This window comes from Triticum dicoccoides, chromosome 7A (genome assembly GCF_002162155.2).
Source record: "Triticum dicoccoides isolate Atlit2015 ecotype Zavitan chromosome 7A, WEW_v2.0, whole genome shotgun sequence".
NCBI lineage: Eukaryota > Viridiplantae > Streptophyta > Magnoliopsida > Poales > Poaceae > Triticum > Triticum dicoccoides.
The window spans coordinates 113130590-113146451 of record NC_041392.1 but is presented as its reverse complement, the minus strand read 5'-3'; positions in this window follow the sequence as shown (position 1 = coordinate 113146451).

Sequence of the window (15862 nt, the reverse complement as noted above, 5' to 3'; positions counted from 1 at the left end):
TCTATACCTACTATTAAAGGGAGGTGATATTTTTGGTTTCGTCCCACTTCGTTTGGTCCCGCTTCAATTAATTTCACGTATACTATTTGGTTTTGTTACTTGTCACCTGTTTTGGCCCAACAGAGGAAGCCCATCTGGCGGCGCACTGTGACCTATGTCCGTAGAGCTGGCAAAAAATAAAATTGTCGATAGAAGGGTTCGATCTCATAACTTGACAACCGATCCAACTGACCTAGCTAGAGATATGAGGATTTTTTTCCTCCCGTTGCAACGCACGGGCCTTTTTGCTAGTCTGATACTTACATACAAACGTCGCAATAACTTTTCTGACCCAATTTTTTTTTGTTGAAAACATATTGGCGGTAATTTTTGTGTAAATAATATAGAAATATACAGTTCGCACACCGGTAATTTACATACAGACATCATGGTAAGGGTTGACCCAGTGAAAAAAGTTATTTTAAATATCCCCCATGATAAGTTTTTTCGTAAGTAGTGTGATAACCGATGTACCACATACGTGCTAACTTAGGTATAAAACATCGTGGTAAGTTTGGCGCATCGGGTGGGTGAAATCATACCTCAATAACATCTGTGTAAAATAGCATGGTAAATTACGCATAGTAGAGCTGATAACTCACGTATGAACACATACTGCTACTTCTTGAGCATACGTTGGTTTTCCCTTAAAGAGGAAAAGATGATGCAGCAAACTAGCGTAAGTATTTTCCTCGGTTTTTTAGAACCAATGTATCAATCCAGTAGAAGGTAACACGCAAGTCCCTAGTACCTGCACAAACAAACAAAAACCTCGCAACCAACGCGATAAAGGGGTTGTCAATCCCTTCACGGTCACTTACGAAAGTGAGATCTGATAGAGATAATAAGATAAATATTTTTGATATTTTTATTTTATAGATTGGAAAATAAAGATTGCAAAATAAACAACGATAGAAATAGCAAGTAGATAGGAAAATAATATGATGGAAAATAGACCCGGGGGCCATAGGTTTCACTAGTGGCTTCTCACAAGATAGCAAATTCTACGGTGGGTGAACAAATTACTGTCGAGCAATTGATAGAGAAGTGCATAGTTATGAGAATATCTAAGCATGATCATGTATATAGGCATCACGTCCGTGACAAGTAGACCGCAACGATTCTGCATCTACTACTATTACTCCACACATCGACCGCTATCCAGCATGCATCTAGAGTATTAAGTTCAGAAGAACAGAGTAACGCATTAGGCAAGATGACATGATGTAGAGCGATAAACTCAAGCAATATGATATAAACCCTCATTTTTTTATCCTCGATGGAAACAATACAATACGCCTTGCTGCCCCTGCTGTCACTGGGAAAGGACACCGCAAGATTGAACCCAAAGCTAAGCACTTCTCCCATTGCAAGAAAGATCAATCTAGTAGGCCAAACCAAACTGATAATTCAAAGAGACTTGCAAAGATATTAAATCATGCATAAAAGAATTCAGAGAAGAATCAAATATTGTTCATAGATAATCTTGATCACAAACCCACAATTCATTGGCGACAAACACACCGCAAAAAGAATTACATCGAATAGATCTCCAAGAGAATCAAGGAGAACTTTGTATTGAGATCCAAATAGAGAGAAGAAGCCTTCTAGCAAATAACTATGGACCCAAAGGTCTTTGGTAAACTACTCACACATCATCGGAGAGGCTATGGTGTTGATGTAGAAGCCCTCCGTGATCGATTCCCCTCCCGACGGAGCGCCGGAAAAGGCCCCAAGATGGGATCTCACGGATACAGAAGGTTGCGGGGGTGGAAATAGGGTTTCATGGTGCTCTCGGATGTTTTCGGGGTATATGAGTATATATAGGCGAAAGAAGTAGGTCGGCGGAGCTACGAGGGGCCCATGAGGGTGGGGGCGCGCCTGCCCCCCCTCGGTGCGCCCTCCTACCTCGTGGCCGCCTCGTTTCTTCCATGACGTCCACTCCAAGTCTCCTGGATTGCGTTTGTTCCAAAAATAACTCTCCCAAAGGTTTCATTCCGTTTGATATTCCTTTTCTGCGAAACACTGAAATAGGCAAAAAAAACAGGAATTTGCACTGGGCCTTTTGTTAGTAGGTTAGTCCCAAAAATAATATAAAAATGTATATTAAAGCCCATTAAACATCCAAAACAGATAATATAATAGCATGGAACAATCAAAAATTATAGATATGTTGGAGACGTATCAAGCATCCCCAAGCTTAATTCCTGCTCGTCCTCGAGTAGGTAAATGATAAAAACAGAATTTTTGATGTGGAATGCTACCTAGCTTAATTCTCAATGTAATTTTCTTTATTGTGGCATGAATGTTCAGATCCAAAAGATTCAAGACAAAAATTTAATATTGACATAAAAATAACAATACTTCAAGCATACTAACAAAGCAATCATGTCTTCTTAAAATAACATGGCCAAAGGAAGTTATCCCTACAAAATTATATAGTCTGGCTATGCTCTATCTTCGTCACACAAAGTATTTAATCATGCACAACCCCGATGACAAGCCAAGCAATTGTTTCATACTTTTGATGTTCTCAAACTTTTTCAATCTTCACGCAATATATGAGCGTGAGCCATGGATATAGCACTATATGTGGAATAGAATGGTGGTTGTGGAGAAGACAAAAAAAGGAGAAGATAGTCTCACATCAACTAGGTGTATCAACGGGCTATGGAGATGACCATCAATACATATCAATGTGAGTGAGTAGGGATTGCCATGCAACGGATGCACTAGAGCTATAAGTGTATGAAAGCTCAACAAAAAAACTAAGTGGGTGTGCATCCAACTCGCTTGCTCACGAAGACCTAGAGCATTTTGAGGAAGCCCATCATTGGAATATACAAGCCAAGTTTTATAATGTAAAATTCCCATTAGTATATGAAAGTTACATCATAGGAGACTCTCTATCATGAAGATCATGGTGCTACTTTGAAGCACAAGTGTGGTAAAAGGATAGTAACATTGTCCCTTCTCTCTTTTTCTCTTATTTTTTTATTTGGGTCTTTTCCTTTTTTTTATGGCCTCTTTTTTTCTTCTTTTTTTCTTTTCGTCCGGAGTCTCATCCCGACTTGTGGGAGAATCATAGTCGCCATCATCCTTTCCTCACTTGGGACAATGCTCTAATAATGATGATCATCACACTTTTATTCACTTACAACTCAAAAATTACAACTCGATACTAGAATAAAATATGACTCTATGTGAATGCCTCCGGCGGTGTAGCGAGATGTGCAATGAATCAAGAGTGACATGTATGAAAGAATTATAAAGGTGGCTTTGCCACAAATACAATGTCAACTACACGATCATGCAAAGCAATATGACAATGATGTAACGTGTCATAACAAACGGAACGGTGGTAAGTTGCAAGGCAATATATCTCAGAATGGCTATGGAAATGCCATAATAGGTAGGTATGGTGTCTGTTTTGAGGAAGGTATATGGTGGGTGTATGGTACCGGCGAAAGTTGCACGGTACTAGAGAGGCTAGCAATGGTGGAAGGGTGAGAGTGCGTATAATCCATGGACCCAACATTAGTCATAAAGAACTCACATACTTATTGCAAAAATATATTAGTTATCGAAACAAAGTACTACACGCATGCTCCTAGGGGGATAGATTTGTAGGAAAAGACCATCGCTCGTCCCCAACCGCCACTCATAAGGAAGACAATCAATAAATAAGTCATGCTCCGACTTCATCACATAACGGTTCACCATACGTGCATGCTACGGGAATCACAAACTTTAGAACAAGTATTTCTCAAATTCACAACTACTCAACTAGCATGACTCTAATATCACCATCTTCATATCTCAAAACAATCATCAAGTATCAAACTTCTCATAGTATTCAATGCACTTTTTATGAAAGTTTTTATTATACCCATCTTGGATGCCTATCATATTAGAACTAATTTTATAGCCAAAGCAAATTACCATGCTGTTCTGAAAGACTCTCAGAATAATATAAGTGAAGCATGAGAGATCAATAATTTCTATAAAATAAAATCACCACCGTGCTCTTAAAGATATAAGTGAAGCACTAGAGCAAAATTATCTAGCTCAAAAGATATAAGTGAAGCACATAGAGTATTCTAATAAATTCCAATTCATGTGTGTCTCTCCAAAAGGTGTGTACAGTAAGGATGACTGTGGTAAACTAAAAATCAAAGACTCAAATGATACAATACGCTCCAAGCAAAACAAATATCATCTGGTGAATAAAAATATAGCCTCAAGTAAAGTTACCGATGGACGAAGACGAAGGAGAGGATGCCTTCCGGGGCATCCACAAGCTTAGTCTTTTGGTTATCCTTGAATTTTACCTTGGGGTTCCTTGGGCGTCCCCAAGCTTAGGCTCTTGCCACTCCTTATTCCAAAATCCATCAAATCTTTACCCAAAACTTGAAAACTTCACAACACAAAACTCAACAGAAAATCTCATGAGCTCCGTTAGTATAAGAAAACAAACCACCACTTCAAGGTACTGTAATTAACTCATTCTTTATTTATATTGGTGTTAAACCTACTGTATTCCAACTTCTCTATGGTTCATACCCCCAATACTAGCCATAGATTCATCAAAATAAGCAAACAACACACGAAAAACAGAATCTGTCAAAAACAGAACAGTCTGTAGTAATCTGTAAGTTTTGGATACTTATGTAACCCCAAAAATTCTGAAATAAATTGGTGGACGTGAGGAATTTATCTATTAATCATCTTAAAAAAGAATCAACCTAATCGCACTCTCCAGTAAAAAATGGCAGCTAATCTCGTGAGCGCTAAAGTTTCTGCTTTTTACACCAAGATCGCAAAGACCTCCCCCCAAGTCTTCCCAAAGGTTCTACATGGCACAAACACTAATTAAAAACATAAAACCACATCTAAACATAAGGTAGATGAATTATTTATTACTAAACAGGAACAAAAAATAAGAAACAAAAATAAAATTGAGTTGCCTCCCAACAAGCGCTATCATTTAACGCCCCTAGCTAGGCATAAAAACAAGAATAGATCTAGGTATTGTCATCTTTGATATGCAATTCTTCAATAAAACACTTATAACCCTTAGGAGTTTCCTTCTTTTTATTAATGATCAGACTCCTAGGCAAGAAATGAAGAAATTCATTTGTAGCAAAAGGTTCCTTAATGATAGCGAAAAAGTTGGGGTGAACACTTATTGTTTTGAGATCCGCATTTTCCTTACTAGAAGATTCACCTTTATTTTTAGGCACATACATAAACTTGGCAACTCTAGTAGTAGGAGGATTTGGAGTATTTTTCACGGAAGAAAAGGCAGACCCTAAGTTGGTAATAATATCCTCAAGTTTATCAATTCTTGTGGAATCTTGATCTATCTTTTCGTTAACTATGGGTTCTTTTTCTTTAAAAAAATTCAGAGTAACTCCTACCTTAGATCCTGATACGTCTCCAACGTATCTATAATTTTTGATTGTTCCATGCTATTATATTATCTATTTTGGATGTTTAATAGGCTTTATTATACACTTTTATATTATTTTTGGGACTAACCTACTAACCAAAGGCCCAGTACAAATTGCTACTTTTTTCCTATTTCAGTGTTTCGCAGAAAAAGAATATCAAACGGAATCCAAACGGAATGAAACCTTTGAGAGAGTGATTTTTGGAACAAACGCAATCTAGGAGACTTGGAGTGGATGTCAAGGAAGCATCGAGGAGGCCACGAGGCAGGGAGGCGTGCCCCCCACCCTCGTGGGCCCCTCGTGGCTCCCCTGACCGACTTCTTTCGCCTACATATACTCATATACCCCAAAAACATCCGAGAGCACCATGAAACCCTATTTCCACCGCCGCAACCTTATGTACCCAAGAGATCCCATCTTGGGGCCTTTTTTGGAGCTCCGCCGGAGGGGGAATCGATCACGGAGGGCTTCTACATCAACGCCATAGCCTCTCCGATGATGTGTGAGTAGTTTACCACAAACCTTTGGGTCCATAGTTATTAGCTAGATGGCTTCTTCTCTCTCTTTGGATCTCAATACAAAGTTCCCCTCGATCTTCTTGGAGATCTATTCGATGTAATTCTTTTTGTGTCAAGATCCGATGAATTGTGGGTTTATGATCAAGATTATCTATGAACAATATTTGGTTCTTCTCTGAATTATTTTATGTATGATTTGTTATCTTTGCAAGTCTCTTTGAATTATCAGGTTGGTTTGGCCTACTAGATTGATCTTTCTTGTAATGGAAGAAGTGCTTTGCTTTTGGTTCAATCTTGCGGTGTCCTTTCCCAGTGACAGTGGATGCAGCAAGGCACGTATTGTATTGTTGCCATCGAGGATACAAAGATGGGGTTTATATCATATTGCTTGAGTTTATCCCTCTACATCATGTCATCTTGCCTAATGTGCTACTCTGTTCTTATGAACTTAATACTCTAGATGCATGCTGGATAGCGGTCAATGTGTGGAGTAATTGTAGTAGATGCAGAATAGTTTCGGTCTACTTGTCGCGGACGTGATGCCTATATACATGATCATGCCTAGATATTCTCATAATTATGCACTTTTCTATCAATTGCTCGACAGTAATTTGTTTACCCACCATAAGACTTATGCTATTTTGAGAGAAGCCACTAGTGAAACCTATGGCCCCCGGGTCTATTTCCATCATATAAGTTTCCAATCTATTTTACTTTGCAATCCTTACTTTTAATCTATATCATAAAAATACCAAAAATATTTATCTTATTATCTCTATCAGATCTCACTTTTGCAAGTGGCCGTGAAGGGATTGACAATCCCTTTATCGCATTGGTTGCAAGGTTCTTATTTGTTTGTGTAGGTGCGAGGCGACTTGCGTGTAGTCTCCTACTAGATTGATACCTTGGTTCTCAAAAACTGAGGGAAATACTTACGCTACTTTGCTGCATCACCCTTTCCTCTTCAAGGGAAAACCAACGCAGTTCTCAAGAGGTAGCAGATCCATATTGGGTAATTTGGTTGTGGATCTTTTTATCCAAATTCTCAATCAACTCTAGAGTGGCAACTTTATTTTCAATAATTTCAAGCCTTTGCATCACATGTTCCAAAGTTAAAATAGTTCCATTAACCAAGAGAGGCGGTGGCCCAAACAAATCTATCATAGCATTATAAGAATCAAAAGTATGGCTACCCAAGAAATTCCCTCTGATAATGGTATCAAGAATATATCTATTCCAAGGGGTGATGCCTACATAAAAATTGTGAAGAAGAACGAAAGTGGATTGCTTCCTAGTGGATCTATTCTGAGCATTGCAAATTCTATACCAAGCATCTTTTAAATTTTCTCCCCCCTTTGTTTAAAATTGAGAACTTCATGATCGGGAGTAGTAACAGTGATAGAAGGGCTAGCCATAATAGCAAAACCAACGATCTAACACACGGACACACAAGAAGCAAGAAAAAGGGACCTTCAGAGAAGAATCAAATATTGTTCATAGATAATCTTGATCATAAACCCACAATTCATCGGATCTCGACAAACACACCGCAAAAAGAATTACATCGAATAGATCTCCAAGAGAATCAAGGAGAACTTTGTATTGAGATCCAAAGAGAGAGAAGAAGCCATCTAGCTAATAACTATGGACCCGAAGGTCTGTGGTAAACTACTCACACATCATCGGAGAGGCTATGGTGTTGATGTAGAAGCCCTCTGTGATCTATTCCCCCTCCGACAGAGCGCTGGAAAAGGCCCCAAGATGGGATCTCACGGGTACAGAAGGTTGCGGCGGTGGAAATAGGGTTTTGTGGTTCTCTCGGATGTTCTCGGGGTATATGAGTATGTATAGGCGAAAGAAGTAGGTCGGCGGAGCCACGAGGGGCCCACGAGGGTGGGGAGCGCGCCTACCCCCCTGGGCACGCCGTCCTACCTCGTGGCCGCCTCGTTTCTTCCTTGACGTCCACTCCAAGTCTCCTAGATTGCCTTTGTTCCAAAAATAACTCTCCCGAAGGTTTCATTCCATTTGGATTCCGTTTGGTATTCCTTTTCTGCGAAACACTAAAATAGGCAAAAAAACAGCAATTTGCACTAGGCCTGAGGGAGTCCTAGATTAGTGGGTCTCCGGACAGCCAGACTATATTCTTTGGTTGAACTGTTGGACTATGAAGATACAAGATTGAAGACTTCGTCTCGTGTCCGGATGGGACTCTACTTGGCGTGGAAGGCAAGCTAGGCAATACGGATATGTATATCTCCTCCTTTGTAACCGACCTTGTGTAACCCTAGCCCCCTCTGGTTTCTATATAAACCGGAGGGTTTTAGTCCGTAGGACAACATACAATCATACCATAGGCTAGCTTCTAGGGTTTAGCCTCTCCGATCTCGTGGTAGATCAACTCTTGTAATACTCATATCATCAAGAATAAATCAAGCAGGACGTAGGGTTTTACCTCCATCAAGAGGGCCCGAACCTGGGTAAAACATCGTGTCCCCTACCTCCTGTTACCATCCGCCTTAGACGCACAGTTCGGGACCCCCTACCCGAGATCCGCCGATTTTGACACCGACATTGGTGCTTTCATTGAGAGTTCCTTTGTGTCGTCGTCGTTAGGCTTGATGGCTCCTACTATCATCGATAGTGATGCAGTCCAGGGTGAGACTTTTCTCCCCGGACAGAGCTTTGTGTTCGGCGGCTTCGCACTGCGAGCCAACTCGCTTGGCCATCTGGAGCAGATCGAAAGTTACGCCCCTGGCCACCAGGTCAGGTTTGGAAGCTTAAACTACACGGCCGATATCCGCGGAGACTTGATCTTCAATGGATTCGAGCCCCTGCCTTGTGCGCCACACGGTCATGATGAGTACGATTTAGCTCTACCATCGGACCGTATTCAGGAGATCGCACTGGCAGCCGCTCTGAGCCTCAATTCGGAGCCAGTTGCGCCATCCATGGATGGGTGTATAGACCCCGTCACGGAGGCCGTATCCTCAGCGGTGATCGAGCCGAATATCGACCTTACCCTTCACGAGAGCCGTGTTACCAAACTGCCGGATCCCTCTCCGGCCACGGACTCCGAACCGCCTGCGCCCATTCCTATTGATTCCGATTGGGCGCCGATCATGGAGTTTACCTCCGCGGATATTTTTCAGCACTCGCCCTTCGGCGACATATTGAACTCATTAAGGTCTCTCTCCTTGTCAGGAGGATCCTGGCCGAACCACGTCCGGCAGGATTGGGATGCGGATGACGAAGAAATTCGCCGCCCACCCACCACCACTTAGTAACCACTGTCGATGACTTAACCGACATGCTTGACTTCGACTCCGAAGACATCGATGGTATGGACGACGATGCGGGAGTCGAAGAGGAACCACTGCCCACAGGGCACTGGACAGCCACCTCATCATATGATATATACATGGTGGACACACCCAAAGAAGGCAATGGTGACGAGACAATGGAGGATGACCCATCCAAGAAGCAACCCAAGCGCCAGCGTCAACGGCGCCGCTCTAAGTCCCGCCAAGGCAAAAGTGGTGATACCGACACCGAAGATAGTAGCACTCCGGACAGTGCCGAAGACAACAACAATCCCCTCCAGCAAGATTTAGAGCAGGAGGATGGGGGAGCCAGCCCTCCTGAGAGAGCGACAGATGGAGAGGAGGAGGATAATTACATGCCTCCCTCCGAAGACGAGGCAAGCCTCAGCGATGACGAATTCGTCGTGCCAGAGGATCCCGTCGAACAAGAGCGCTTCAAGCGCTGGGTTATAGCCACGGCAGATAGCCTTAAGAAAAAGTAGCAGCAGCTTCAAGCTGATCAAAATTTGCTAGCTGACAAATGGACTGAAGTCCTGGCGGCCGAGGGATATAAACTCGAACGCCCCTCCAAGAGTTACCCAAAGTGCAGGTTGCTACCCCGACTGGAGGAGGAAGCACCGAAACCTACATCCCCGGCGTATGACGCGGGCGATCGGCCACCTCGTGGCCGCGACAGAGAGACATTTCAGCCAAAAGCTCAGCCCACACCCTGATGTCATTCAAATAAAAAGGCATGTGGAAATATGCCAGACCTGCGAGACGTATTGGAGGACAAAGCAAAACATGCAAGAACGATCTACGAATCACGAGGGCGCGCCATGATGCGAGACGATAATTGTCACGTCGGATACAGTAAAAGTAAGTCCGGACAGGCCGAACACAGCTGGCAAGACTCATTCGAGCTACGTCGTGATATAGCCCAGTACAGAGGTGCCGCACACCCCTTATGCTTCACAGACGAAGTAATGGATCATCAAATCCCAGAGGGTTTCAAACCCGTAAATATAGAATCATACGACGACACAACATATCCTGCGGTATGGATCGAGGATTTCCTCTTGCACATCCACATGGCCCGAGGTGATGACCTACACGCCATCAAATACCTCCCACTCAAACTCAAAGGACCAGCTCAGCATTGGCTCAATAGCTTGGCAGCAGAGTCCATTGGTTGTTGGGAAGATCTGGAAGCCTCATTCCTCGACAACTTTCAGGGCACTTACGTGCGACCACCAAATGCCGATGACTTGAGCCACATAATTCAGCAGCCAGAGGAATCGGCCAGGCAATTTTGGACACGGTTCCTAACAAAGAAAAATCAAATCGTCGACTGTGCAGATGCAGACGCCCTAGCAGCTTTCAAGCACAACATCCGTGACGAGTGGCTAGCCCGGCACCTTGGTCAGGAAAAGCCGAAATCTATGGCAGCCCTCACGACACTCATGACCCGCTTTTGTGCGGGAGAAGACAACTGGCTGGCTCACAGTAATAACATATCAAAGAACCATGGTACTTCGGATACCAAGGATGGCAATGGCAGGTCACGTCGCAACAAACATAAGCGCCACATTAACAATGACAATACCGAGGATACGACAGTCAATGCCGAATTCAAAGGCTCTAAACTCGGTCAGCGGAAAAAGCCATTCAAAAGAAGCACTCCGGGCCCATCCAGTTTGGACCGTATACTCGATCGCTCGTGTCAAATACACGGCACCCCCGACAAGCCAGCCAACCACACCAACAGGGATTGTTGGGTGTTCAAGCAGGCCAGCAAGTTAAATGCCGAAAACAAAGATAAGGGGTCACATAGCGATGACGAGGAGACCCGGTAGCCGAACACCGAAGGACAGAAGAGGTTCCCCCCTCAAGTGCGGACGGTGAACATGATATATGCAACCCACATCCCCAAGAGGGAACGGAAGCATGCGCTCAGGGACGTATATGCGTTGGAGCCAGTCGCCCCAAAATTCAACCCATGGTCTTCCTGTCCGATCACCTTCGACCGCAGGGACCACCCCACTAGTATCCGTCATGGCGGATTCGCCGCATTGGTCCTAGACCCAATCATTGACGGATTTCACCTCACTCGAGTCCTTATGGATGGCGGCAGCAGCCTGAACCTGCTTTATCAGGACACAGTGCGCAAAATGGGTATCGACCCCTCAAGGATCAAACCCACAAAAACGACCTTTAAAGGCGTCATACCAGGTGTAGAGGTCCATTGCACAGGCTCAGTCACACTGGAAGTGGTCTTCGGATCCCTGGATAACTTCCGAAGCGAAGAGTTAATCTTCGACATAGTCCCGTTCTGCAGTGGCTACGATGCACTGCTCGGGAAAACCGCATTCGCAAGATTCAATGCGGTACCGCTTTATGCATATCTCAAGCTCAAAATGCCAGGACCTCGGGGGGTCATCACAGTCAATGGAAACACAGAGCGCTCTCTCCGCACGGAGGAGCACACTACGGCCCTTGTAGCAGAAGCACAAAGCAGCCTCTTAAGGCAATCCACTCGTTCGGCGATTAAGGACCCGGACACCTTCAAGCGCGCCCGGACTAATCGGCAATAGGACCGCCTGGCACGTACCGAGCTTGCATAGCAATGCGGCCCCCACCCCGGTCCCAGCCAAATGGCGAAATCCGTGCCACGCGTACATAATTACGCATTAAAAATACCATGGGCACAGGCGGGGAGGGGGCACGACTGCGGCACGCCCCAAGTCGCGACTTAAACCGCACTAGGGGCTTCCCGCTTTGTTATTTTTCTCTTTCAGGACTTTAATCTCTGGAAACCCTGTCCGGCAGCATGATTGCCGAACACATGATGCAGCAACCAAGGAGGCAGAAAGCTACGTCACACCATAGAACTCCCAGGTGGATTACGGTAACGAGTGGAATATTTGCTTTAATACTATTCCTCAGCTTGCCCTTGGAAGGGACATGTCAAACAGTCCTACTTTTTGCTTATCGCACTACTTGTATCATTCTGCTTTAACGCACCTTTTTGAATAAACAATGCATAGCATTAAGACTATTATTGCATTCTTCCTTTTTATATATATGTTCATTCACGACATCTAGCACCCGTACACTCTGGTACGGCCAATACGCTAGGGGCTTAAGCATACCCCATAATACGACGTGAGAAGTCTGAACACTTTCGACAGTGCGGCACCCCGAACTTATAGCATTATATGCATCAACTCCGAATCATGTCTTGGGTCAATAGTTGGGTTTGCCCGGCTCCCATGATTTGGTACCTTACGTTCCGCTATATCGGCTAAGGTAGCACTGGGAGAACTACTGCAATTGTGCCCCGGTTCAGCTGGGCTAAGCACCTCAGTAGAGAAAGCTAAAATTGACTGTCATGATAAGGCGAGAGCCTGGTCGCTGTTCGAGAGGTTTCAAGTCCCTAAAGACTTATGCCGCTTAGAGCGAGGAGTCGGCCCTGTCCGGCTTAAGGCGTGTATCGCGCCCCGAATTTGGCCTTCCGAATACTAGGGGCTTCGTTGAAATTTAAAATTATAGAATTCTATGGCTAAGTGAGAGTGATAACACATTATGGTCCGATTGCCTTGTTCGTTGTGCTGAGCACCTCCCTCGAAGGACCCAACAATGGGAACAAGAGTGCTCAGGTTTATCCCGAACACCCTAGCACTCGTGGCGTGGGTCAGAAGCCAATGACTAGCCATCTCTCAGATTTGATAAACAGCCGAACAGAAGGTAATATTTTAAATTCAGACAAGCGTTGCATAGCGCATATGAACAAGTTTTCATAATACAGGATCACACGAGCAAGTTTACTCAAATATTACATCTTTCGTACACTCGTCCACTACGAGACGGGCACCCTTCAGGACACCCTCATAGTACATCTCGGGGTGGCGATGCTCCTTGCCCTGCGATGTCCCTTCCTTCACCAGCTTCACGGCGTCCATCTTGGCCCATTGCACCTTCACACGGGCGAAAGCCCAGCGTGCACCTTCGATGCAGACGGACCGCTTGATAACTTTCAGCCGTGGGCAGGCATCCACAAGCCGCCTCACCAGGCCGAAGTAGCTATTGGGAAGGGCGTCGCCAGGCCACATCCGGACTATAAAGCCCTTCATGGCCCGTTCGGCCGCCTTGTGCAGCTCGACCAGTTGCTTCAGCTGGTTGCTCAGAGGCGTCGAGTGTTTGGTCCCAGTATACTGAGACTAGAACAGCTTCTCCGTTGAGCTTCCCTCCTCGGCCTGGTAAAATTGTGCGGCATCTGATACGCTGCGGGGCAAATCTGCGAATGCTCCTGGAGAGCTCCGGATTTGGGTAAGTAACAAGTAATTTACTTTCACATGCTTGCTTTGCATATAGAATGCCTTACCCGCCACTATCTTCTTCATCGCATCAATCTCCTGGAGGGCCTTTTGGGCTTCGGCCTTGGCATTCTTTGCGCTCTCGAGGGCCGCGGCAAGCTCGGACTCTCGCGTCTTCAAGTCAAGCTCCAACGCCTCGTGCTTCGTCACGAGAGCGTGGAGCTCTTGCTGCACCTCGCCCACCTGTGCCTCCTGCCTTTCCCGCTCGGTGCACTCCTTGGCCGCTTTGTTTTCGGCCTCGGATAGCGCTTGCTTCAGGGTCGCCACCTCGGTTGTGGCCCCTGGCAAATTTACGATGATCCTATCATTTTGCAATCGCATTCTTTTTTATATATCCATAGACTAGGTATTACTTACCTTTGTTCTCCTCGAGCTGCCTCTTGGCAAGGCCGAGCTCTTCCTTGGACCCTTCGAGGTCCTGCTGCAGTCAGTGCGGCAGAGGCCAGTAGCGAAGCCTGCATACGCATATAGACATATTTATATTAGACTCCTGCGATATTGTTTGATCCTCTGTTCGGCTTTTCTTTGTGAACACCGAACAGAGAATCAGGGGCTACTGTCTATGCGGTAATATTTTTCCTATATTTCAAATACTTACCTCAAAGCCTGTTAGAAGGCTGGCACAGGCTTCAGTCAGTCTGCTCTTGGCGGACTGAACCTTCTAGATCACCGCACTCATAATAGTGCGGTGCTCTTTGTCGATGGAAGCACTACGAAGCACTCCCAGCAGTCTGTCCGGTGCCTCCGGATGGACAGAGGTCACCGGCACAGGCGTCTTGCCCCTTTTGGAAGGAGGCCGCCTGCTTGAGTCCAGAACCACTGGAGGTTCCGGCATGGTGTTCGGCTGAGCGCCGAACTCGGAGCCCTCGGGAGCCTTGCTCCCTCTGCTCCCAGAATCCGGAAGGTCGCCTTGAGGCACCTCCGGGACTGTCTCCCCTCGACCCGGTGCTCTTGAGACAATACCTCGCGTTGTCCGTAGGGCAAGGGGAGGTGGCGGTCGGAAGTGGATCGCTATCCATATTCGACGAGCCCAGGGAGCCGTCCAACGAAGATACGTTGATACGGGCTCGTGGCGGTCTGCATAATCATAATTCGGCGTTAGGAGAAGCAGTGCGACAAAGGTATGCTATGAGTTACTCTGGCATCCGAATACTTACGACTTCGCCAGGGGCATGGCCCTGAGCATCCACTCGTCTTCGCCTTCAGCGGCGGTGGTGGAGTAGTCCGGAAGGAGAGTCCTTCCCTTCTTGGACCCTTCGCCCCCCCCCCCCGGTTGGGGATGCCTTCCTTTTCTTGTCTCCCCCGACTGGAGGGGAAGCATCTTCATCTTCCTCCTCGTCTTCAGGGGAGGAGTGCGTTGCGGAGTTATCGGACGATTAGTCCGATAACACCTGGTGTCGGGAACTCTTTCGGGTTCCCTTGGCCTTCTTGGTCTTCTTCGGCACCTTGTAAGGAGCCGGAGTCAGCATCTCCATCAGGAGAGCGTCCGCAGTGTCTTCGGGCAGAGGGGCCGGACAGTTAATCTGCCCCGATGTCTCCACCCAGTCCTGTCAAAGGCATGGAGCTCAGACCCCGCACATGGTTAAGCTAGGGGAAATAAATATCCTACCAGATGTATAGAACTCACCGAATGCGCTAGGCGCTTCACGCTTAGCCCGCGGTCCTCGGTGAGAGAGGGAGGGACCTCGGCGCCCTTGAACAGCACCCTCCAAACGTCCTTGTGCGTCGTGTCGAAGAGCTCGCTCAGAGTCTGGTGCTGGGCTGGGTCGAACTCCCACAAGTTGAAATCCCGTTGTTGACACGGGAGGATCCGGCGGATGAGCATGACCTGGACTATGTTGACAAGCTTGAGCTTCTTGCCTGCCATATTCCGGATACATTTCTGGAGTCCGTCCAGCTCCACCGATGAACCCCAGGATAGGCCCTTCTCTTTCCAGGAGGTGAGCCGCGTGGGGATTCCAGATCGAAACTCGGGGGCAGCCACCCAGTTGGTGTCGCGCGGCTCGGTGATGTAGAACCACGCCGATTGCCACCCCTTTATGGTCTCCACAAGGAACCTTCAAGCCATATAACATTGGGCATCTTGCCCACCATGGCTCCACCGCATTCTGCTTGTTGGCCTCCCACCACCTTCGGCTTGATATTGAAGGTCTTTAACCACAGGCTGAAGTGGGGCC